At 43.9% G+C, this 12,927-nt stretch overlaps 1 protein-coding gene across 2 annotated transcripts in view; it reads right to left on the bottom strand.

The window, feature by feature from the left end:
• LOC106982151 (zinc finger protein 77-like) overlaps positions 1-12,927 on the bottom strand; it is a 122,162-nt gene that overhangs the window by 82,247 nt on the left and 26,988 nt on the right. The gene's annotated exons all lie outside the window — the stretch shown is intronic.

The following is a 12,927-nucleotide window of genomic DNA, read 5'->3' as shown; positions in this document are numbered from 1 at the left end:
AGTGTGAGCTATGGTATGTGAATTACAGCTCCATTTTTTCAAACAGATTTAAAGTTCAAAACAGCCATGAAACCATGTCTCCTGGTCACAACATAGTTTATGTCTCTATGGATTTGTCTACTCTGCATTTTATATATGAGCATGTGTCCATGTGAGTCTGGTCTCTTTGACATAGGCTATTTTCTCTTCTTTAAGTTTAAATCCAAATTAGTTAACATATAGTGTAATGATAATTACAGGAATAGAATTTAGTGATTAATCACTTACGTATAACACCTAGAGTTCATCCCAACAAGTGCCCTCATTACTGCCCCTCACCCCTTAGCCTTCCCCCAACCCAACAACCCTGTTTCTCCTCCGTAATTCAGAGTCTCTTAAGGTTTGCCTCCTTCTGTTTTTATCTTATTTTTGCTTCCCTTCCTTTATGTTAATCTGTTTTGTATCTTAAATTCCATATATGAGTGAAATCATGTATTTGTCTTTCTCTGACTTATTTCGCTTAGCCTAATACACTCTAGTTCCATCCACATTGTTGCAAATGGCAAGATTTCAGTATTTTTGATCTCCAAGTAATATTCCAGTGTGTGTGTGTGTATCTTCTTTATCCATTCATCAGTCGATGGACATTTGGGATCTTTCCATACTTTGGCTATTGTTGATAGCGCTGCTATAATAAATCGGGGTGCCTGTGCTCCTTTGAATCAGCCCTCCTGTATCCTTTAGATAAATATGTAGTAGGTGCAATCGCTGGGTCGTAGGGTAGTTCTATTTTTAATCTTTTGAGGAACCTCCATATGTTTTCCAGAGTCGCCGCACCAGTTTGCATTCCCACCAGCAGCGCAAAAGCGTTCCCCTTTCTCCGCATCCTTGCCAGTATCTGTTGTTGCCTGAGATGTTTATTTTCACCATTCTGACAGGTGTGAGGTGGTATCTCACTGTGGTTTTGATTTGTATTTCCCTGTTGATGAGTGATGTTGAGCATTTTTTCATGTGTTGGTTGGCCATCTAAATGTCTTCCTTGGAAGTGTCTACTCATGTTTTTTGCCCATTTCTTCCCTGGATTATTTCTTTTTTGGGTGTTGAGTTTGATAATTTCTTTATAGATTTTGGATACTAACCCTTTATCTGATATGTCATTTGCAAATAACTTCTCCCATTCTGTCAGTTGCCTTGTAGTTTTGCTTATTGTTTCCTTCGCTGTGCAGAAGCTTTTTATTTTGATGAGGTCCCAGTAGTTCAATTTTGCTTGTGTTTCCCTTGCCTCCAGAGACGTGTTGAGTAAGAAGTTGCTGTGTCCAAGGTCAAAGAGGTTTCGCCTGCTTTCTCCTTGATTTGATGGCTTCCTGGCTTATGTTTAGGTCTTTGATCCATTTTGAGTTTATTTTTGTGAATGGTGTAACAAAGTGGCCCAGGTTCATTCTACATGCTGGTATCCAGTTTTCTCAACACCATTTGCTGAAGAGACGGTCTTTTTCCATTGGATATTCTTTCCTGCTTTGTCAAAGATTAGTTGGCCATATGTTTCTGGGTCCATTTCTGGGTTCTCTATTCTGTTCTATGGATCTGCGTGTCTGTTCTTGTGCCAGTACCATACTGTCTTGATGATTACACTTTGTGATACAGATTGAAGAGCGGGATTGTGATGCCTCCAGCATTGGTTTTCTTTTTCAGGATTGCTTTAGCTATTTGGGGTCTTTCCAGTTTCCGTACAAATTTTAGGATTTAGCTCTGTGAAGAATGCTGGTGCTATGTTGATAGGGATTGCACTGAATATGTAGATTGCTTTGGGTAGGTACTGACATTTTAACAATAGTTTTCCAATCCATCAGCATGGAATGTTTTTCAATTGTTTTGTGTCTTCTTCCGATTTCTTTCATAAACTTGCTTTTTTTTATTTTTAACGTTCACTTATTTTTGAGAGAGGATGAGCCTGGGAGGGGCAGAGAAAGAGGGAAACAGAGGATCCAAAGCAGGCTCTGTGCTGAGAGCAGAGAGGCTGATGTGGCAACTGAACTCACAAACCATGAGATCATGACCTGAGCCAAACTCAGACCCTTAACCTACTAAGCCACCCAGGTACCCCTATTTCATAAGCTTTCTAGAGTTTTCAGTGTATAGCTTTTTCACCTCTTTGGTTAGGTTTATTCCTAGGTATTTCATGAGTTTTGGTGCATTTGTAAATGGGATCAATTCCTTGATTTCTCTTTCTGTTGCTTCATTATTAGTGTATAGAGATGCAAACAATTTCTGCACATTGATTTTATATCCTGCAACTTTGCTGAGCTCATGTATCACTTCTAGCAGTGTTTTGCTGGAGTCTTTTGGGTTTTCCACATAGGGTATCATGTCTTCTGCAAACAGTGAAAGTTTGACTTCCTCCTTGCTGATTTGGATGCCTTCCATTTCTTTGTGTTGTCTGATTGCTGAGGCTAGGACTTCCAACACTATGTTGAATAATAGTGGTGAGAGTGGACATCCTTGTCATGTTCCTGACCTTAGGGGGAAAACTCTCAGTTTTTCCCCATTGAGGATGATATTAGCTGTGGGTCTTTCGTATGTGGCCTTTATGATCTTGAGGTATAATCCTTCTATCCCTACTTTCTTGAGGGATTTTATCAAGAAAGCATGCTGTATTTTGTCAAATGCTTTTTCAGCATCTATTTAGAGTATCATGTGGTTCTTATCACATTGATTGTTTTGTGGATATTGAACCAGCCCTGCAACCCAGGTATAAATCCCACAGGGTCGTGGTGAATAGTTTTCATAATGTATTGTTGGATCCGGTTGGCTAGTATCTTGTTGAGGATTTTTGCATCCATGTTCATCAGAGAAATTGGTCTGTGGTTCTCCTTTTTAGTGGAGTCTTTGTCTGGTTCTGGAATCAAGGTAATGCTGGCCTTGTAGAATGAGTTTGGAACTTTTCCTCCCATTTCTTTTTTCTTTCTTTTTTTTTTTTTTTTTTTTTGAAACATCTTCAAAAGAACAGGTGTTGTTAACTCTCCTTAAGAGTGGTAGAATTGCCCTGGAAAGCCATCTGGCCCTCCACTCTTGTTGGTTGAAGGGTTTTTTGTGTTTTTTTTTTTAATTTTTTATTTTTATTTTTTTTTTTTTTTTTTTTTTTTTTTTAAGGACAGACAGAGCATGAGCGGGGGAGGAGCAGGGAGAGAGGGAGACACAGAATTTGAAGCAGGCTCCAGTTCTGAGCTGTCAGCACAGAGCCCGACGCGGGGCTCGAACTCACGAACTGTGAGATCATGACCTGAGCCAAAGTCGGACATTTAACTGACTGAGCCACCCAGGTGCCCCAAAGGGTTTTTGATTACTGATTTAATTTCTTTACTGGTTATGGGTCTGTTCAAATTTTCTATCTCTTCCTGTTTCAGTTTTGGTAGGTTATATGTTTCTAGGACTCTGTCCATTTCTTCCAGATTGCCCAATTTGTTGGCATATAATTGTTCATCATATTCTCTTACTATTGTTTGTATTTCTGCTGTGTTGGTTGTGATCTCTCCTCTTTTATTCGTGATTTTATTTATTTGGGTCCTTTCTCTTTTCTTTTTAATCAATCTGACTAGGGGTTTATCAATTTTATTAAGTCTTTCAAAGAACCAGCTCCTGGTTTCACTGATCTGTTCTACTGTTTTTTTGTTTGGTTTGGTTTGGTTTTTATAGGTATCATTGACTTCTGCTCTAATTTTTTATTATTTCCCTTTGTCTGCTGGTTTGGGGCTCTATTTGCTGTTCTTTTTCCAGCTCTTTTAGGTGTAAGATTGGGTTGTGTATTTGAGACCTTTCTTCCTTGTTTAGGAAGGCTGGGTTACTATATACTTCCCTCTTACGACCGCCTTTGCTACATCCCAGAGGTTTGGGGCTGTTGTGTTTTCATTTTCATTGGCTTCCATGTACTTTTTAGTTTCCTCTTTAATTTCTTGATTAACCCATTCATTCTTCAGTATGATTTTTTTTTTTTATCTCCAAGTATTCATGGTCTTTCCAAATTGTTTATCGTGGTTGATTTTGAGTTTCCTAGCACTGTGGTCTGAAAACATGCATGGTATGATCTCGATCTTTTTGTACTTGTTGAGGGCTGATTTGTGTCCCAGTATGGATCTATTCTGGAGAATGTTCCATGTGCACTCGAGAAGAATGTGAATTCTGCTGCTTTAGGATGAAATGTTCTGAATATATCCGTTAAGTCCATCTGATCCAGTGTGTCATTCAAAGCCGTTGATTTTCTTCTTCGATACTCTGTCAATTGCTGTAATTGGGGTGTTGAAGTCCCCTACTATTATGGTATTATAATCAATGAGTTTCTTTATGTTTGTGATTAATTGATTTATATATTTGGGTGCTTCACGTTGGGGGCATAAATATTTACAATTGTTAGATCATCTTGGTGGGTAGACCCCTTAATTATGATATGACACCTTTCTTCATCTTTTGTTATAGTCTTCATTTTAAAATCTAGTTTGTCTGATATAAGCATAGCTACTCCAGCTTTCTTTTGATAACCATTAGCATGATAGATGGTTCTCTATCCACTCACTTTTATCTGCAGGTATCTTTAGGTCTAAAATGAGTCTCTTGTAAGCAGCATATAGATGAGTTTTGTTTTTTGGAGGTCTGGTTTGGTGGTTATGACTTCCTTTAGTTTTTCTTTGTCTGGAAAACTCTCTATCTCTCCTTCTATTTTGAATCTCTCCTTCTTGCTGGATAAAGAATTCTTGGCTGCTTATTTTTCCAATTCAGTATGTTGAATATATCTTGCCGCTCCTTTCTGGCCTGCCAAGTTTCTGTGGATAGGACTACTGTGAACCTGATCTGTCTTCCCTTATAAGTTAAGGACTTTTTTCCCCCTTGTTGCTTTCATAATTCTTTCCTTGTCTGTGTATTTTGTGAGTTTGACTATGATATGCCTTGGTGATGGCCGGTTTTTGTTGAACCAAATGAGTTCTCTGTGCTTCTTGGATTTTAATATCTGTGTCCTTCCCCAGATTAGGAACGTTTTCTTACATAAACATTGCTCACATAAACCTTCTGCCCCTTTTTCTCTCTCTCTTCATCTTCTGGGACTCATATGATTCAGACATCATTCCTTTTTAATAAGTCACTGAGTTCTCTACGTCTTGTATCATGATCTTTTGCCTTTGTTTCCCTCTTTTTTCTGCTTCATTATTTTCCATAATTTTATCTTCTAAATCATTGACTCCCTGCTCTGCTTTGCCCATCCTTGCTGTCATGGCATCTATTCAAGACTGCATCTCAGTTACAGCACTTTTAATTTCATCCTGACTACATTTTATTTCTTTTATCTCCACAGAAAGGGAGTCTATACTTTTTTCAACCCCAGCTAGTATTCTTATTAGCATGGTTCTAAATTCTAGTTCAGACATCTTTTTTTTTTTTTAATGTTTATTTTTGAGAGACAGCAAGACATGGAGTGCAAGTGGAGGAGGGGCAGAGAGAGAGACACAGAATCTGAAGCAGGCTCCAGGCTCTGAGCTGTCAGCACAGAACCCGACATGGGGCTCGAACTCACAAACTGTGAGATCATGACCTGAGCTGAAGTCAGACGCTTAACCGAATGAGCCACCTGGGCACCCCGTTCAGACATCTTGATTATGTCTGTGTTGATTAAGCCCCAGGCTGTCATTTCTTCCTGTTTTTTCTTTTGGGGTGAATTTCTCCCTGTTTCTGATTTTGGAGGAAGAAAAATTAATGAAATAAAAAACTAAAATCAAAAAATTAAAAACAAAAGATCAAAGGAAGCTAGATCCTAGGTGTGTTTTGGTCTGCTTGTGGAAGGAAGCTTGGTAGAATGGGGGGGGGGGGGGAATAGAAGGAAAAGTAAAAAAAAAAAAATTTAAAAATTAAAAATATATATACATAATAAAATAGAACAAAATGAAATGAGAACAAAAAAAAATTTTTTAAGTACAAAATATAAAAATAATACATTTTTCTTTCTGTATCCAAGAATGAGGTAGAAAGAAAGAAGGAAAAAACAATTTAAGCAAAAACAGAAGTAAAGAAAATGAACAAATAAAGGAACCAGCCCACAGAATGAAACCAGAATGAAGTTACATCTAGTTTTCCCTAGAACTTGAACTGTGAATCCTTCTGTAGTCCGTACACTAAGCAGGTGGAGGGGCTTGTGCTGGTCTTCTAGGGGATGAGCATGGAGGGCACAGCTGCGCGGGGCTTGGTGTCAGGGCTCCATTCCCCAATTGGTGGCGCTGCTTAGCTTACTAGGGTGGATCAGTGTGGCACGCATGTGCCTGGGCGGGACAGGCGGAAATGGCTTCACCCAGCTGCCTCCTCTCTGGCGCAGGAACTTCCTGCTCTCATGGACCAGCGATCAAGCACCCCTCCTTTGTCTCAGGCCTCTGTCCCCTCCGCACCTCTACCTGTCCACATCCAAGCTGTCCGCCTGCCAGGATGTTTTATCTCGGATGGGGTTGTTTCAAAACCCCACGCTTCAGAGACCCTTGCAGCTTGGACCCGTGCCAACTCTCTGGGGGAGGGTCTCACTGAGCAAAGGTCGGTGCCCGGCAGGCCCCAGAAAACGTTCGTGCGATTGCGTGGCAGCAGAGGCTCAGGCTACGGCAAACCACAACACACAGCCGGCCCCGTGTTTCACTGCACTCTGGCATCTTTCTCCCAATACCAGCAAACGAGTCTGCCCTCCAGGGTCCACTGGGACCATTGCCCATGAGGAGGCCGTATGGCCTCTACCAAATGCACTCCAAGCAGGGGAACCGCTTCTCCCCGTGTCGCCCATGGACCCCTCAGACCCCGCTGCCTGCTCCTGGGCATTCACCCCGCTTCCTCACCAGAGCACCGTCAGGCACCGAACTCAGGAACTTCAGGCTCTACTTCACTGTTTATACAAGCCTGGTGGTACTGAAACCCACTCCTTTGTCCCCATCGGTGGTTTTGGGGAACAGGTTTCTTGTTGAGTCCCCTGCCAGTGTTTTTCACTTTCTCTCTCCTTCACCCCAGCTACTTTCAGAGGAGTACTTTTCTTGCACTGCCGATGCACCCCACTCTCCCCCTTTCTTTCTCTTTGTCTTCTCTCCTTCCGCAGCTTTTCTCTCCCCCAGTTCACCTCTCGGCACCACGTACTTGCCAAGTTTTGTGGCTCGAGTTCTGCAGATTGTTTTGTTAATCCTCTGGTCAACCTCCTAGGTGTCCAAGGTCTTTTGGTGCTGATCTAGCTGCATTTCAGGGACGAGACACGCTCGGGGTCTCCGGGCTGTTCTGCCATCTTAACTCCCCCTTCAAGATTCATTCATTTTACAGTACGTGTCCGTGCCTCATTCCTTTTTGGGGCTGAATCACCTGCGTCCTGTGTCTATGCCGCACCCGGTTCACCCATCCACACACCGGGGACACTTGGGACGTTTCCCTCTTTTGCGGGGAACGCACAGTTTTGCACCTGGCATTCGTGTGCACACATCTGAGTGTCCGTTTCCGTTTACGTAGGCCTGGAACACTTGGGTCACACTGCCATTCTGTGTTTCACTTCTTGAGGAACCACCAAACTTTTTTCCACGTCAGCTGCCCTGACACTCCCACCAGCCAAGCACACGGTTCCACTTTCTCCACATCCTGACTGCCGCTTGTTTTCTGGAATCTGGCTCCTAGCCGTTCTCGTGAATGGGAAGTGGTATTGTCTTGTGTTCTGTCTTGTGTTTCCCTTCAGTTAGTGACGTTGAGGATTTCTGCACGTGTGTATTAGACATTTGTGTGTCATCCGAAACGAAATGTCTACGCAAGGTTTTGCTCGCTTTCTAACTGGGTCGAGTTTTTGTTATTCAGATATAAGCATTCTTTGTGTATTCTGGACGATAAAAATCTCATCATACATTTGATTTACAAATATGATCTTCCATTTCATGGGAGGCATTTCAATCTCTTGATGTTGACCTTTGACGTACAAAAGATTGTGATTTTCCTGAAGCCTAATTTCCCACTCTTTCTTGTGTTCAACCCACAACCAAGCCAGGAAATTCTGATGGCTCTAACTTCAAATACTATCTGGGCTTCAACCTCCACATCATAGCCACTGCTACCAACCCAGTGTGACCCACCACCTTGGCCGACATCACCTTCCTAGTGCCTGTTGTCATGGTAACAGAGGGGTCCGGTGCTGGTGCCTGATCAGCTCATCTTGAGGGTCCACGCCACCCACCACCAAAGTCCGTCTTCTTGGTCAGCCAGTGCATGTGACCCACCCTTTCCTCTCCTCTCACATCTTCTGTTCCTCTCCCCCCTCACTCTGCTGGGGGCACAGTGGCCTCTGGTGTCCTTCGGACATCCAAGGCTCCCTCCCTCCTGCAGAATGCCTTCGTTATCTGGTGCAGCCATAACACAGAGACAGACATTTGTGGTGTCACAACTGAGGCTGATGGAAGCCTGAGATCAAGATGTCTTGCAAGGCTGGTTCCTTCTGGAGGCTCTGAAGGACGATCTGTCCCAGGCCTCCCTCCCAGCTTCTGGGGGTTGCCCACAACCCTTTGCATTCCTTGGCGGGTAGACGCATCATGCCAATCCCTGCTTCTGTCTCACATGGTCAAGCCCTGTCTTCAGCGCAGGCCTCTGTGTCCCAATTTCCCCGTTTTATAAGGACACCCATCACTGGGTCAAGACCTACCCTGACCCAGTATGGCTTCATCTTCATTACATGTGCGAACACCTTATGTCTAGAGAAGGCTGTAGTCGGAAGTCCATTTGACATGAAACTTGGGGGGTACAATACTGGACCCAGAGTATGTATATGCCTGCACTGCGTATATCTTATCATCAATTTCGGTATCAACTTGAGTGTTATCTGAAATCCTTACTTTACTATTTTGGTTTCCTAGTCCTTCCAACCACATGCACAACATCTCTATGAAATATACATAAACATTCCAGATTATATACACGTGTATTGCTGAGACATATTATATGAACTCCACATACATCTTCCTTCCATCCCTTCACTGTACTACAATACTACTATGCAAGGTCAATGAAATCTACATGTAGATAACTATGGTTCTGCTGAATTGTGTTATTTAATCGTGGGTAAGGCCGGCAGGCATATTTCCCAGAATCCCTGTCTTTATGATTCTAGGTGACAATTCACCAATGGTCAAATCGCATGAGTCCTGGAAGTAGAAATGAAGGGGTGCCTGGGTGGCTCAGTCGGTCAAGCATCCGACTTTGGTTCAGGTCATGATCTCAGTTTGTGAGTTCAAGCCCCACATCGGGTTCTCTGCTCTCAATGCAGAGCCTGCTTTGGGATCCTCTGTCCCCCTTTCTCTGCCACTCCCCCACTCGCACTTTCCCTTAAAATAAACTTTAAAAAGGAACGCACAAGTGAAGATGCCCTAGTCTAGAGTTGGGGTCACCATACAGACGGATCAATGCATAGGGGCTCGCAGCCCATCTTTCTGAGTACTAGCCTGTCATTCAACCATGTACCCTAACCAAACACCAAACTTTTCTCTTCCATTTTCTTAGCAGTCCTGTGTTCCACTCATGATCTTCCCCATCATGGTACAGATTCTAGGGTCAGAAATCCATAGCTTTGGGCTTTCCAGCCAGTCACACCTTGTCCCCCAGGCCCCTAATTTAGGTTGTCACGTTTGTTGATTTTCTTTGGTGCTTTGACTCCCCTCTTTTCTAGATCATACCATATTTGTATAATAACATAGCATTTGTGGGTGCCAGCTGGCTTGGTCGGTGATCAGTCTTGATCTCCAGTTAATGAGTTTAAGCCCCACATTGGCTGAAGAGGTTACTTGAAAAAAAGGGGGGGGGGATTTCATTTGTATAGCAAATATCCATCATCTCAATAATTTTAGGAGATCAGGGATCTCGATGCCAGGACAACAGATATAACGGCACAGCTAAAAGGCACATGGAATTTTGACCCTCTGCTGCTTTGTTGAGTGCATATTCTATCCTTCCGTGTGAGAAATTAGCACCTTCCACATATCTCAGGGTAAATGTACGAGTTCTCCATTTACACAGAGCTGAATCCAAGTCATTGGTAAATGCTGACTTATTCTATTTACGTGAGATTAAAACAGTGTGCATTTAATTTTTCTAATGTTTATTTACTTTTTGAGAGACAGAGACAGAGCATGAGTAGGGGAGGAGCAGAGAGAGAGGGAGACACAGAATCGGAAGCAGGCTCCAGGCTCTGAGCCATTAGCACAGAGCCCGATGCGGGGCTCAAACGCACAGACCATGAGATCATGACCTGAGCCGAAGTTGGACGCTCAACCGACAGAGCCCCCCAGGTGCCCCCCCAATCTACATTTGTTTACTCAAACAGATGATTCTACTTGTTTCCCAGGAACTCCTAAGTTGTGTTTAACTATCACTTGTATACTAACAAATCTAACTCTCTTTACAAGAGACATTTTATCAAAATATCCCTTTGCACTTATGTAGTGTCAAGTCAGCCTTGCTATTTCTCCTTTAGGACAATTCTTGGTTAATATTTTCATGCATTCTTAGTCATGGTACCAGCTGCACAGGATTTTAGGGATTTTTTCTTTTGGGTCGATATTTTAAATTCTTATATACTTACGATCTTTGTCATTACCGTGATTGTAACACATTACTAAGACTAAGGCGATGACTTCATCAATGCCCTCCACTCAAAGACCACCAGGACCACACCTGTCAGCAGAGAGGATCACACTGCATCGGGACATTGGATGACCACAACTCATGAAGGTGGGCAGAGGTGTCGGTGTGAGAGACACACTATGACATGTACCCCGTGAGGACATGTTCTGACATGACGCGTGCAGACGTGTGACAGATGATGGGGGCGTGTGGGAAGGGCTCCCTTATTCTGGACTGGATGCCGTCAGGAGGTACAGGTAAGTTTGTGATTGGAGATCTTCACACTTCTTGTCTAGAAAGCAGGCGGGATGCGGTGCAGCTCAAACTATGAATAAAGAGGCAGCATGGGGCACCTGGGTGGCTCAGTCAGTTAAGCATCCTAGGTCATGATCTCCCAGTTTGTGAGTTCGAGCCCCATGTCGGGCTCTGTGCTGACAGCTCAGAGCCTGGAGCCTGCTTCGGATCTGTGTCTCCCTCCCTCTCTGCCCCTCCCCTGCTCATGCTCTGTCTCTCTCTCTCAAAAATAAAATAAACATTTTTTAAAAATTTAAAAAAAGAAAAGAGGCAGCAGGCACATCAGCAAGAAGCAGGGAATATGTGGGGAGCTGTATGGGCTGGACTCAATTTTTTAGCCTCTTTACACACATGACCGTATCGTGGTCTTCATGTGCCTTGACGCATCACAGACAAGGGAGTGCCTCGTCCGAGGACAGGCGGGTGAAATGGTTTCTGCTCCGTGAATGTCACAGCCCAGTACCGAGCGCCGGGCCGGCTTCCATGTCTGAGGCTATGACTGCCATCTCACCGACTGTGTGAACACGGACGTGCTGCTTACTCATATCCGGCAGTGTGTTAAATGTCCTCCTTAAGGGAACCCTGTCAGCACATATAAATCTAGTTGCTGCTCAGTAAATTCTACAAGGTACATACTATTTTTATCTCCTTGTAGGAGGTAACTGAGGCCTGTAAGTGCAGGTGATTTTCCAAAAACCACAAGAAAGGAACCGACTCAGGATCAAGATTCAAATCCAGCCTTTCTTTCCCAGACTCTATACTCAGCGTCAGGGGCTGATTACTGACCCTACTTCAGGTGCCACACACCTGGCTCAAAGCACACCATCACATTCCGTGTTGATCCAGGCACCGTAGGCACTTGCCCACATGGCCTCGGGCTCACGGCCGCCCACCCTCCTGCTCGTGCTCACTCCCGTGGTGCTCCCCGGGGTCACCCCCTCATTACATGCACTGACCATCCCTCTCAGACCTGAGTGTAATAAACTGTTGTCCTGGGGCTTCCTGTGCCCCCTCCTGTGACCATACGACACTGGCCAACCCCTAATGGCCACAGAACAGGTGCCCATTCACAGCCTCTAAACATGAACTCTGGGGTTGTCCCTGCAAAACTGCAGAGTCAGAATCAGAAAGGCACCAGAGAGAAAAGGAACACCACTTCACAAGGAAAACCTCACCTGGGTATTTGCAGACCATGTTTGAAATCAGGGATTTCACGGTTATGCTATGAACAAGCAAGAGTCCCACGGAAAATGTCACATACAGACTATTTCCCACTGTCGGTGCTGAAATCGCAATGTTGTTGTGATCCACACCTTCCATGTTGTTAGGTCAGTGTGTTGTCGGCCGGTGACAAGGTCGTATTGGGGGACTGAGGACAGCAGAGAGGAAAGCCCATTCCGACATTGGCTGGAATGACTACACATAAGTATTACTCTCTGAAGACACAGATATCTTTATTTTCCATTTACACTACCAACTTCCTGTACATTTCCTTTGACATTTCCTTCCCCAAGTCCCCGTGGAACCGCTCCCCTTACACATCATCTCAGACGCGAAGCCCAACCAGCCCCACCGGAAATACAACCAGACTCCCACCACGCCAGATCAGTTGCTATCTCTGTGTCAACTGGGGCAGATCAACAAAAGCATGAGTGGACTATTCTTCCTCCACTGGGAATAATACAAGGAGACACCACTGGGTGAAGCATTACGAACCAATTACACATTCGTCACAGTTAGAAGTGTCCTGTTCAGCACAATTCCCAGCAAGGAAGGAGTAAGGGAGGAAGGACACGTTTCCATTCTGGGGTCAGTTTTCCATTACGCCTCTAAGGTATGTGGACAGCACATACTGGGAAGCAGCATTTCCAGAAACTGTTAGTTTCCTCAAGGCAGTTCTGCCTGGAGCTCCGTGTAATAACGGATTCCCAGCACAACTAAGACTCACAACAGCAACAACGCTGTTTTTTCTAGTTGTTGACAGACAAGTCGGGAAGATGAATG

Source organism: Acinonyx jubatus, chromosome A2 (assembly GCF_027475565.1).
Source record: "Acinonyx jubatus isolate Ajub_Pintada_27869175 chromosome A2, VMU_Ajub_asm_v1.0, whole genome shotgun sequence".
Lineage (NCBI taxonomy): Eukaryota > Metazoa > Chordata > Mammalia > Carnivora > Felidae > Acinonyx > Acinonyx jubatus.
This window is presented reverse-complemented; position numbering and strand designations above follow the sequence as displayed.